This window comes from Camelus dromedarius, chromosome 35 (assembly GCF_036321535.1).
Source record: "Camelus dromedarius isolate mCamDro1 chromosome 35, mCamDro1.pat, whole genome shotgun sequence".
Classification (NCBI taxonomy): domain Eukaryota; kingdom Metazoa; phylum Chordata; class Mammalia; order Artiodactyla; family Camelidae; genus Camelus; species Camelus dromedarius.
In genome coordinates, this window is record NC_087470.1 from 3,906,650 (window position 1) to 3,919,837 (window position 13,188).

Here is a 13,188-nt window from a genome sequence, read left to right on the forward strand (position 1 = left end):
ATGTGTATAAATATGTTTTAGATTGTTTTTAGTACAACTCATTACAAGAAATTGAATATAGTTCCCTGTGCTATATAGTAGGTCCTTGTCATTTATTTTATATTTATTAACGTGTATCTGTTAATCCCCCCTTTCCTGCCTGCTAACCACAGTTGGCTTTCTATGTCCATGAGTCCATTTCTAGGAGCACCATTTTTCTTAGTAATATATGCTGGTTGGCTGCTTTCAGTTTCAGTAATTCCATCTGTGGGTGCTTTTCTTCTGGTGGCCTTTATGTGGTTTGTACACGTGGTAATAGAGGTCTGTATTTGGGAGAACTCCAGGCCTCGCGTAGTCCCTGGTACAGAGTTCCCACTGAGTTGATGCTTGAACTGGGAAAAAAACAAAGTAAATGTTGGAATTTCCAATATGGTTGAGACTTCCAGGTTTCTATAACCTGCTTGGCCCACCTTAATATTGGCTGCACCCTTACTTGGTAATTTGGTTGAATTCCATGGTATGGTGGTGTAGAGACAGGGCCTTTTATGCTTATTCTCTTTCCTTTTTCTAACACTCATTCTCCTGGGTCTCCCAGATCCTCCCCCAGCAGTGCCCAGGGCTGGCTTGGTGCTGCACTGAGGATATATTTATTAATAAGGACCTTTCCTCATCTCTTCTGAGCCTCCATTTTTTTCTCTGCACAATGAGGGCTTAGACTAGATATGTGCTTTTCAGTTTCTTTTAAAGCCATGTTTCCTTTGAGAAACAGAAAATGCAAATCACTCCTCCCATCCCAACCCTTTAGATTTTGATACAGCCTCCAAGGAGTGACATAGCACTTTGTGGAAAATTGATGTGATTGTGATTCCAGGTGGCACAGAAAAGACTCTTCAGAGATTTATTGCAGGGAGAGGGCAGGAAAGGTGCAGTATGTCACACTTTCTAGTGTGAGCACTGGAGCAGTGGCTTGGATTTAAATACGGTGTCTGACGTGGCCTCTCTCTAATCATGTACAATGTGATAAACTTCTCTACCTCAGTTTTTCTTGATGTGTCAAGTTGGCGTGATAATATTTTAGGGCTTTTGTGAAACATTATACACATAATCCATTTGTGTTTCGGTAGAAATAAGACCTGCTAGGGATTCAGGGATTTGTTTAAAAAAAAAAATCTTGTCCATAGCAATCTGTCGGTGTGTATTTTGAATTTCCTGTAGGGTGAGGGTTGAGTCTAAAGTCCATCGTGGGACAGGTGGCCCATAGTTTTCTGTGCGCCTGATTGCCCCCTCCTCCCCAGTCCTCTTCCTCAGTCCAGGATTAAGTTCCCTAGTAGATTTACACAGAGGTCTTGTGGAAATGGATTTTCATTTTATTGTTTCACCAAGAAGGGCTGCCATCATGATCTCTGTGGTCAGGTTTTGAAGGGCTGCCATCATGATGTCTAGTCAGGTGAAGGCTATGCAATTGGGAGTTTCTATTTAATAAAAAGAAAAAAATTACAAATAGAAAATTAGAACAAGGGTGATGACAGGAGCTCTTGGAAGTGGGCACCATTAGTTTTGTTAGCTTCAGGTGCAGTGGCCTCTTGCCACGAGGACCCATCCTCTTGCTCTGAAGTTGGAGGGACCAATGGGTTGAGTGGGAATGTTAACTGAGTGTATCTCATGTGCTGGGCATTGTCCTATTTGTGCTTTGTGTTCCTTATTTGAGACAGTGAGCTCATTTAACCTCAATAGCCTCTTTAAAAAATTAGACTTTTTATTTTGAGATATAATGTAGATTCCCATGTAGTTGTAAGAGATAATATGGAGAGGGCCTATGGACCCTTTGTATAGTTTTCCTTAATGGTTCCAACTTGAAAGTTTGGGGTACAATTCATTACTGACTCACTAACAATTTGAGGTTTGTTTTATTGCCCTAATTTTATTCACGATTAAACTGGGGCTTAGAGAATCACACAGGCCTGACCAGGTCACCCACATGGTTAGTGTCGAGACGGGTGGAACGTGGGCTTGGGATTTCCAGGCAGTACCATTATGATGGTCTGTGGCAGGGAGCAGCATTCACTTTGCTGGTTTATTCATTCATTCAACAAATATTATTGAGTAACCTCTGTGGGTCAGATGCTTTCATAGGGTTATCTGATTCTTCAGCAGTCCTGAGAATCAGGTAATGTTTATATTTTTTAATCTGAGAAAATTAGCTCTAAGAAGTTATAAGCCCCCCAAAGGAAATATAGCTCATAAAGGAGCGATACTAAATTTTACAGTCACCCCTTTTTATGCAGGTGGTACCCTAGGCATTTTACATTTGCAAACTTCTGTAATCCAGATATTTTCATGTAAGACAAAGATTTTTTTTTTAATTGAAGTATAGTAAAGTTTACAATGTTGTGTCAATTGCAAGGTTTTTTTTTGAATTTTGAATTAAAAAATATTTTTTCAGGAGGGTAATTAGGTTTATTTATTTGTTTCATTTTTTAAAATGAGGTACTGGTGTTTGAACCCAGGACCTCGTACATGCTAAGCACGTGCTCTACCACTGAACTGTACCCTTCTCCCCAAGGCAAGTTTTCTTATCCATTATTCTGAAGCTTAGGAGTTCAAATAAATTGGATAGAAAACCAGATCTTTTGATCCCACTGTAGTCCTTTTCTTTATATTCTGCTGAAGGAGGTTGGGGAAAGCACTTCCTTTGTTCACTTCCTTATTCAGCATTTTTCAGCAGTGACTTTGCATCAGGGCCTTGGTAGGTGCTTGGAAACAGAAAACAAGAAATGACCCTTCTCTGCAGGGCAGGAAGCCTAGACCAAAAGCTGGGTAATGTGATCCGAGCTACGGTAGCCATTTGAAGACTCTGAGGACAAACTGTACCTCCGGATTTACTTGAGCTTCCCTTGCCTTCTGGTTGGTACACACCAGGTCATCGCAACCCAGATGGACCTGCAGCCCACAGTACAGTATGTACCTCGATCTCCTCTCCCCTCTCGTCAGGGCCTGCAGCATGAGCATCCCTGACTACGTGCAGTGTGCTGAGGACCACCAGACTTTCCCCGTGGTGGTCGAACACGTGGGGATCATCTCAGAGGAGAATTTCTTTTGCATCTATAAGTGAATCACCTTGGTGAGTCAGATCAGTCCGTGCAGCTCCCAGTGGGCAAACTGTATCCACTACAGGCACCACTATGCACCCAAGAATGGGTGGAGCGACTTCCAGACCCACCGCAAGGTCTTGGGCCTTGTCATCATTACTGAATGCCTCTCGGCCAAGGCTTCGAAAAGCTCCACGTGCAGAGGAGCTGTATGGCACCACGCTCTATGACTCTCAGCTCTTTGACTTTCTGCTGCATGGGGAGGTGGCCGAGCAGCCACGCACCGAAGTGGCCTTCAATTTACGAGGACTGCAGGGTGGTGGAGAAGAGGATCGACGACTTCACTGAGTCACTCTTCATCTTGCCCAAGTCCAAGTGGCTGGACGGTGCATCCGACAATTCTGGGGACAAAATCCTCCTTCTCTGCATCCCATTTGAGAAGGAGGACATCATGGGACTGGACACAGAAAGCAGGTAAGTTTACCTGGAGGCCAGTCCACCCTGGCTGTGTGCCGGGGTTCTTCCCTACATCCAGAAAGTGATCAGCAAGGAAGAGGACTCTCTTGTAGCCAAGGGTGGAGGGAGGTGCAGCCCGCCGCTTTACAGACATTTAAAAGTGAATCCGCCTTTGTTTCAGAGAGATCCTTTTAGGGTTATTGTGGACACTTACTGCAGCTTTTCAGCCAGGACCCTGGTGGGACCCCTGGAGTTGCTGACCAATAGAGTAGCCACAGCCACTGATGCTAGGAGAGCTGGGGAGGAGGCTGCTCTGAGCTGAGATTTGCTGTAGGTCAAATGAACATCAGACGCTGAGACTTGTCTAGTAAAAAGAATGTAAACTATCTTATCACTTCCTATATTGATTACATGTCAAAATGATAGTATTTTACATACAGTAGGCTAAGATTTGTTCTTAAAATCATTTTCTAGTATTTGTTTTTTGTTTGTTGGTTTGTTTCTTTGTTTACCGTTTTAAATGTGGCAACTGGGAAACTTTCTTTACATGGCTCTCATTTCATTTATGTTGGGCAGCCTGTCTTTAGATAGTCTCATCCCTTTGCTTGTAGATGAGATGCTGAATCCCGAGAGGCAGAACGAGGCGCTGGTTGAGCTGGGGCTGGAGCCGGTGTCTCCTGCCTCCCAGGCCCAGCACCTGTTCGGCTCAGGCCCTCTCTTCCTGCCCGACAGCCAGCATGCCATGTTAGGACATCAGAATCACCGCCAGGGACCTCCGAATGAACTCCTTATGCAGGGAAAGGCGTATCACGGAGTATGGGAAAGAGCAGGGAAATGTTCATCCTCACTTTGTCCCTGTGATTAAGTCAACGGCCCCACTTTGTCTCGGAATTACAGACGAGCTCTTCTGGGCTGCCTAACCCCCCACCATCTGCTCTGTTTCCCCGTGTATCTATAGTGCTGTCCTTCGTGCAGAAGAGGGTGACATGCCTTTGCCGAGAGGTGGTCCCCCTTTGCTGGGGAGAGTGAGGGAAGCTGTGTGCCCACGGCCTACGGCCTCAGGCCTTGAGTCTGGAGAGTACTCATGGCGGTCTGACAGGTGACTGTCGGAGGACCTGGCACGGCTGCCGGGCCCACTGTGGAGGCGGTGCTCTGTGATTCTTGAAATTAACTAAGATCAGATTCTACTTTCTGGTTATTGGTAAGTTGGAGGAGAAGATGCCAGAGAATTGATAAAAAGAATGTCCAGACCAGCCCTGTGAGTGATAGGCACAGGGGACCCGAGTCCCCCACGTGTGTGAGGTGCCTAGCGGGCTCTGGATGAATTTTCTGTTCCTCCCGGACATAACTCTATGGCTTAAGGAAGGGGCAAGTCATGTCATGGCCTGTACTTGTCCTCACAGGGCCCTGTGATCTTCATGCCCACACTCCCCTTCTGCTCCTTGGAGATGAGGTGTCAGGTTTAGGAGCCTGGGCACTGCTGAGGGCATAGCTGCCAGCACTGTGCTACACCGAGGCTGGCTCCGTTCACCTCACATGTCACCACCTGCTGAGCCCCCAGGCGTCAGTCAAGGTAGGTGCATAGGTGCAACATATGCAGAGACCACGTTCTCCCCCTGGACAGATTGATTGGTGAGCAGTGGAAGCCTAGAGCCCTGCCCCAGCCCCAGGCCAGTGCCTCCTCTTTTGTCATAGGAGGCACTGGTGTCATTTTTGCTCAGCAAATGCTTGGCTCTGACTCTGCAGACCCACCAGAGAATGCCAACTTGTTTTTGCCTTTTGAAGTCTGCCCTTGGGATTTGGCGGAGTAGCTGGATGTGTGCTTAGCCCATAGTGGTTGACACTGTCACCATTGTTTACCCAGAACCTCGTGTACCAGGCATGGCTCTCGGCATCAAAATACAGCAGCGCATTAAACCTCCCTCCTGGTGGGTCTGTCTGTTTTGATACCATAAGGGCTCAGCCAGCATCTTAACGTCAGTGAGATAACGTGGCCAGTGAGCTCGGGTCAAGCACATTCTCCTCCAGTCACTTTTACTCAATTTTTTCTTTTACTATTCCACAGTCATTAATTTTTTAAACAATGCTTTGGTACAGGAACAGCGTAATTCTCTCCTGCTACTCTTGGTGGAAGTGAGTAAAACTGTCCAGCCTGAAATGCGACCACAATTTGTAGCTCAAAAGCTGCCTAGACGCATATAGGTGGAGTTTTGGTTAGGGGCGCTGATCACGTTGGGGTCCTCCGGCAGCACCGCTCCCCTCAGGCCCCTGCCTTCCCTGGAGCAGGAGGTGAGTGTGGGTCTCACCGTCCCAGCATCCCTGGCCTCACACACTCACATAAATTCTTGTACATGCTGTCAAAATCATTTTTGTTCTTGTGTGTTTCTAATTTTCTCTTGTTCCTCTTTTCCTTTTTCTTTATTCTTTTTCTCTTGTACTGCCCAGTGAGCATGTTGTTGCGTCTGAAACTGTGGGCTGTGCACACTCTGCATTGGAAATATCCAGATTGCCCTCCGTACAGTCTCCATCGCTTTAAAGAGCAAAAACTTAACAGTTGCATTGATCCATGTATTATCCTAGTCATTTTTTATTTTCTAATTTTTTGGAATATTTGCTTTGTTAGCACATCACCCACTGGTTTTTGATACCTGTTAAAATCCTTGCTTTGAGGAACCTGTTTGGTCCTCCTTATATTTGGTGACAAATGCGCCCTTATTCAATTTGTTTGATTGTTTTGAAGAAGTGAGATGCGAATTGATTTTGGCGGCTGCTGAGGGATTCTTTTCATGGAGTATTTAATCTTGTCAAGTCAAAGTCTACAGCATCTTGCTCGATTCCTGCTTTTACACAAACGTGCTCTTCACGCGGTTCCTGGCTGTCACAGTGTGACGTGCGTGATGGCACTTCCTGGCCAGCGGTCACTGGTGAGAAAGTGGCAGGCTCATGGGTGTGCAGCTGCAGGGGACGCTGTTGGAGGAAGCAGTCACCGTTTACTTATTTAATTTTTTTTTTTTGCATTCAACATCCCTGTGCCATTTACTTTACTTTGCCTTCATAAAGGGGCAGAAGTGGGTCTAAAATCCATGCCACTCTTGTGTTCCCTTTACGAGGCTGGTTTTTCTGAGTATCAGGAAAACATGGCCTTCTCCTAAGTAGCTGGCTCACCTGGATCTTGTTGACACAGCGACCGCTAAAGGGGACCGTAGCTTCCTCTCTTCTCCAGCCAGTGGGCATTCAGAGCCGGGTCTGTGCTTTGCCTCAGCAGCCGTGCAGGCCTCCCTGCCCCGGCCTTTACTTTTAACCCATGTTGGCATAAATATCTGACTCCGTGTCTGTTGCAGCTGATTTCCACCACTGACGGCCGTGTAGTTAGTTTGCGGTAGGGAGTCTGCAACACCCCAGCCAACCTTGAAGGAAGATGTTTTGGCCGACCTAGGACCTTGGATTCTCACCCCCATCATGGTTCATCTCACTCGGTGGAAGGGTTTGGCCACCACCATCATGCTGAACATGAGGCCTTGTTTCTCCTTTCATGCTCTGGTCCAAATGTGGACACTTCATTTATCACTGAATTTGTATCGCTTGAGACAGGCCATAATATCTGAATGAGTCCATCACATTCTGGGTGGGGAACAGAACAGAAGTAATTGTCACAATTAGATGGAGACTAGGCTGTCCGTGTTGGCTAATGCTGGCTGGGATCTGTGATGGCCGGGCTGTGCCCTGGACACAGGCCTTTCCCGTGGCTCCCGAGAGCCCAGGGGTTGGAGTGAGAACAGCCTTGCCTGGGTTCCTCCATCCTCATCTGCTCACTGGCAAGTGTGTCTGCTAATTAGGAGCTCCCCCAGACCTCGGGGCCCTTCAAAGCTCAGACCACGGGAGAACCTTGAGTCCCTTCTCCTGGGCCTCCTTTGTGAGAATCCAGTGCCTTCTGAGGTGACCAGCGGCAGGAGATGCCTCCCCCTCCAGGGAGCACCCTACGGAGGACTGTTAGTCAGTGTACCATGCTGTGAACTTGGGGGGTTACGGCCATGGTCCCTGTAGAACCACATTTGAGATGGGCTTAGCGACGGAAATAATAGGACTGATTCCAGGGCAGGGATTAGGGGAGGGAACATTGGAAATTGAATGTGACCTCAAACACATAGTTGGGTGCTGGGGCTGTTACTAAAATGGGGAGTCTGGGAGGTACCTGCCAGGAATCGAATTCCAGAGTAAATGGTTAACATGAGGCATTTTTAAGATGCCATTTGTCATCCAAGTTAGGACTTCAAAGAGGCACTCGTGTCTATGAGATTGTGGCTCAGGTGAAGGAGCCGGACTATAGATACACGTTGGGAGTCGTCATTCTTAGCTGGTGTTCATAGCCTTGCATGTGAATTAGATCATCTCGAGAGCTGCAGACTGAGGCTGAGGGGGGGCAGGGCCCTGCCTGTGTTGGAGGAAAGCCCAGACCATGCAGCTTTGGTGTGTCAGTCAGCGGCATTTGCGATTTTCAGCCTAATGCCATTTATCTTTAAGGGGCCGGGGGGTGTGCAGGGCCAGCCAGGAAGAAATCTGAAGGGAGGGTCGTGGCCACGTGTGTGTCTTGGGAAGATGCAGAGTCTGCAGGGTCCTGGAGGGTAGACTTCTTAGAAGCTGGAGTTGGAGTGAGGAGTGGGCAGAAGGTAGTCACACTCACCTGTGAGGGAGGGGGGAGTCCTTGGGAGTCCCCACCCTACCGGACTCGCTTTCCCATGAACAGACGGCAATCATACAGAGTATCTGAAGTGAGAAAGGATGGGTGCTGGGAGGGGAGCCAACCTGGAGAATGGTGCTTGGAAAGTTCTGGAATAGTCTCCCTGGAAAATAGAGTTAAAAATACCCAGAATCTTAAGAACGTTGATAGTGACTGGGGAGGAAGCAGTTTTTCTGGCCTCCTAAGGGTAAGTCATGTATCCGGGGATACACAGAAAAATCGGGCATTCTGTTCCGTGGTCTTGATCCTTACCGGGGGAACAGTGCAAGTTTAAAGGGGGAGAAGGGCAGCGGAGGGAAGCTAGTCAGGCCCCGTGTCAGGTACCAGTCGGCAGCCCTACTTGCGTGTTGCGTTCTCATCCATGCCTCCCAGGTGAGCGGTGGCAGCCCCCTTTTGCAGATCGGGAAGCCTTCTCAGAGGGTTAAGGAATTGGTCCATTTAGTGGCTAGTAAATGCTGCAGCAGAATTCAAGCAAGGCCTTGTCAGACTTCAAGGGCATGTTTTCTCTACTAAATCCGGTACCTCCCTGTTGAACCTGGAATGGTGAATTGGGTCAGTTTTGGAGCCTTTCAGAAAAAGTACGATTTAAGTGCCTCAGGACTGTTTCACAAAGCTCAGCGTTCTTTGATTTTTCTGAAGCACCTCAGTGCTTTTCGCCCCACAGTTGTTAGGTTTTCTCCATTCTCGATGACGTGGTTGCAAATAACGTACAGGTGCAAAACCAGACTTAGCAGCTTCTGAAGGGAAACTCTCCAGTTCTCCCTTGATCGGCTTTCTTCCACGGGATGTAACTGCTGCAGCGTAGGCCTCAGTTTTACTTATGGAGTGAGGGTTTAATATCCAAAGTTAGCATAAAACGGTCAGATGAAGAAAATCGACGTTGACAATTTATTTTTGGGTTTCATTAGACAAGATATACTATCAATTAATGACCCATATAGCAAATGAAATTGACTACAGAACATTGCATTTCTTACTTTCTATTTAGAGTTCTCTTACAGAATAATGTTGCCTGCTTTGGAACATCATCTCCACCACCACGGCACCTATCAGTGTGTTGGTGTGATTGCATTTACGCAGTGAATGTAATCTGGTCTTCCTCAGCCCCAAACACTCCAGTGAAGAATCACGGGCTGTAGCCATCTCTTGGTCACGCAAATACTTCTAAAATTATATGATGCCAGAAAAGAAGGAAGAGAGAGAGACAGATTGCCTTTATCAAAGTTCCTTTCAATTCTAACTGCAAACTGTTTTTGAGCAGCTCTGGTTTCCTTTGGATATGAATATATACATTTCTTTGCATGTAATCTGGGTTTTGGACTAGAACACCAAGTTCTTGCTGTCCACAAGCCACAAAAACAGTAGCCAAATTGCACACGTGTGAAATTGTTTATAATTTTTCCTGAGAAAGTATCTTTGAATTTGGGACTTGGGCTGTGATTTTTGCTTTTTGCTTCCCGCACCCCTCTTGTAATCTCTCACTCCTTCCCACGTGACCCCCAAGAGTTCGTGGTCTCAAAGGAGCGGGCAAACACCCAGTTGGTCACCATGTACTGCTGCTATAGATGAAGCCCAACCAAGACCTAAAGGACATTATCAGAGAGGACTTCCTGGAAGAAATGGACTCTATATTCATTTGTGAGGACAGAGTGTCAGCCAGGAGAAGTAGTCAAGAATGTGGCTCAGGTGGCAGGTGCAGCCCGGGCAGATGCCTGGAGGCTTTTGGCGTGGGGAAACGGGGAGAGTGCCCTGTGTGGTCCAGGGTGGAAGGTGCCCCTGCTGGTGAGGACACTGGAGAGAGTCCGGGATGGAGGGCTTTGGAAGAGCTTGGGTTTTACTAGAACTGACACAGTAGTCAGTGAAGGGTGTCATCAGAAAGTGACCCTCAGTAAAGGTAATTCTGGTTTTTCTTCTGATATTCTACAGACACAAGGGTAGGGACGGGTGAGAGTAGGTATGTCTGTCCCTTTGAGACCCACCCCGTCATTCATTTATTCATAACACGTGCACTTTTGTGTGTCTAGGGGAGAGAGGGTGGACCCACATTAGTAAGCAAAATGTATTTGCTTCTTGTGAGCTTAGCATTGTCAGAAGTTGACTTAGCCTAGAATGTTCTAGGAATAGAGGAACAAATTGTGGTAGTTGGAAGGAGGGAAGGCTTCCTTGGGAAACAGTCAAAATGAGCCTGGAGACAAGTGGGGAGTAGGAGCAAGTCAGGGGGCCCCTGAGGTCACTGGGGACCTGTGTACTGAGGTGAGGCTGGGCAAGCAGTGTCTGGGGTGGGGCTAGAATTCCACCAGGGAGCCTCTGAAGGGTTTGAAGTGGGGGTGATGTAATCAAATTTGTGATTTGGGAAGACTGCTGTGGCTCTGTGTGTGTGTGTGTGTGTAGCAGGGAAGAGGGGAAGGGTGCCACCAACAGGGGGGGTCATTAGAAGAACATTCACAGGCTGGGAGGGAGGCGTCGGGACTGCTTGGGGACGGCAGGGGCAGTGTGGATGCCGGATTTCCTTATGGGGAGGGCTTGTTAGCAGGGCGACCCTAGAGGCGACTTTTGGCTGGAAGTAAACAGATGGAGGCTGCCAGGTGGACTTTCCTCTTCTTTCCTTCCCTGCCTTGTGTGATGATCTTAGCTCAGCCAACTTTTGGAAAAGAAGAGCTAAGTTCCAGGGTAGCCCAGGACTTTGTTGAGCTCGTTCGAGTGAGATCTGATAGGATTTAGGTTTGTGTTCTGATCTGCATGTTCACTTAGCTAGAAACATCCCGTCATTTCAATTTCTATAGGGGTTTTTATTCTTGATAAAGATTGCTTTCTTGGTGAGAGGAAATTTAATACAGCTGTTGGCTTTCTCAAAAAAATCATATCTTTTAAGAACTTTAATATTCAAAACAATAGGAATATATTAAAATGTTAAAATAAGTCTTTGGTGCAGTTTCTTTGCTTTCTGAGCTAGTGTGGAGTTAGAGCCTTTGCATTACTTAAGAGCACATACTTGTCAGTATTTAAAAAGCTGTTAGTGAGCGCCCCAGGCCCCACCTCTCAAAACATCATTAAAGTTTGCTCTGAAATAGTGAGGTCATAAAGGTCTTATTTGCAGAAACCAAACAGTTGGTTTATAATATGCAGCATAGCTCCCTTTATAAAATAATAATAGGTTCAAAATTAAGAAAGTGGAGGATAATTGATTTTTTTAAAGCTGAAACATAAACTTTCTTGTGCTAATGTTGCAACTGGAAATTTTGAAAAGAAAAATCCTACTGTAATATCATCTACGTGGAATACATATATGACTTTCACGTTTGAAAAGTAACTGCGCGGTGGTTTTTGAAGTCAGGAGAATTCCAGCTCAGATACTGGCAGTGATGGTTGCTGGTTTTTAATGGAAGGGCCTAAATTTGCCTTCTTAGCATTTTTTTTTTTTTTGGAGTGAAAAGTTTGAGTAGTGCTTTGCCAGCATGATTTTGGGGCAATTTGAGGGCAGATGTCGTGTACCAGCAATGAGATATTTCCATGCATTTTATTTTCCGGTCATCACCAGGGCACATGTGGGGTTTGTGCCTGCAGGCTGGAATGCTGCTGGACTCCCTGATCCATCACCGTTATGTCCTGGAGCTGCTCCGGTCAGTGAATGATTTTCTGTGGCTTCTAGGTAATGTGGTCTGAGGCAGATGATCAGATGTGCAGTTAAAGTACTATTACTTGAAATAAGAGTAACCTAGAAACATGGCTCTAACAATACAGGGTGAGGGAGAATTGGCTGAGCTGCTTGCAGTGGGGAGTTTTCTCAGGTGACTCCCTCACCGTGATTCTTGCCAGTATCTGCCCCAGCCCTGCACGGTAGTCCTGCCGAAGCAAGCATGCTCTTTGCTCAGAAACGCACTGAATTTCCTTGTGCCTCTGTTTGTTGGCTTGTTTTTTGAAAGCACGTCTTGCCCTTTGCTTAAATGCCATCCATGATAGTCACTTCTTACACTCATTCTACTGGACTTCGTCCAAAAATAGCTGCTGAATGGAAGAACAGAATGTAGTAACTCCATGTTGTGGAACATTATTCACATGTAAGAGTGAATAAAAAAGAAAAAACAAATAAAGAGGAAAATGAAAAAGGCCACCTGTTCTGGGAAATCCTCCCTGACTGTTCAACCCGCACTTTTCCCTTTGAAACCCAATCACTTATGCTCCACCGTACTCTTTTTGATAGTACTTACTACCTTCTAATAAACTTTAACGGTTTCAAAAAAAAAAAAAAAAGAGAGAGAGAGATGCTGATACCACTTCAAAATGGACAAGCCTTGAAAACAGCATTTTAAGTGAAAGGAAGCAGACACAAACGGCCACATATTGTTGATTTCAGTGATCTGAAATGCCCAGAAAAGGCACATGCAGAGGCAGAGAGCAGGTGATGGTTGAAAGGGGCTGGGTGGAGGGGGATTAGGGAGTGACTGTTAGTGACAGGAGGTTTCTTCTGGGGTGATGAAGTGTTCAGGAAATAGATGGTGGTGAGGGCTGCACAACTGTGAGTGTGCAGAAGACTGCTGAGCTCTGTCTCTGGGAGTGCCTGTTGTTGGGGCGGCTTTATTTTGTTCTCATCGTGCAATGAGAAGTCTCATCTGCTGCTGTGGCCGTTCTACTCCCGTGAGTGTTGAGGGTCAGAGACTTTGTAGAGTCATGTTTCTTTTTTTTTTTGCCCCTTGCTGAGTGTAGGCAAAAAAGGTTTAAGCCTGAGAAAGTGCTCCATCTGCAGAAATTTCTTTCAGTTTTGCATGGTGTAAAAATCTTGAGAGCTTTTTAATCGTTGAGGACAGCCTGTGGGGGGAAACAGCCCGTGAATCCTGGGTGAGTCCCGGAAGAGCTGCGAGTCCCTCCCTGACACGGGTGGGGATTTCACCCCCGTTCAGGCAGTGAAGGGCCCAGACCCGTGAGCGG

The 13,188-nt window shown here is 46.6% G+C and overlaps 1 long non-coding RNA gene across 2 annotated transcripts in view; it reads left to right on the top strand.

The window, feature by feature from the left end:
• Positions 1–13,188, top strand: part of LOC135319944 (uncharacterized) — an 88,944-nt gene that overhangs the window by 29,400 nt on the left and 46,356 nt on the right. For both annotated transcript variants that reach the window (XR_010379027.1, XR_010379026.1), the window contains exon 4: positions 2,771–3,542. This is a non-coding gene — a long non-coding RNA (uncharacterized LOC135319944). The remainder of the gene's footprint in view (positions 1–2,770; positions 3,543–13,188) is intronic.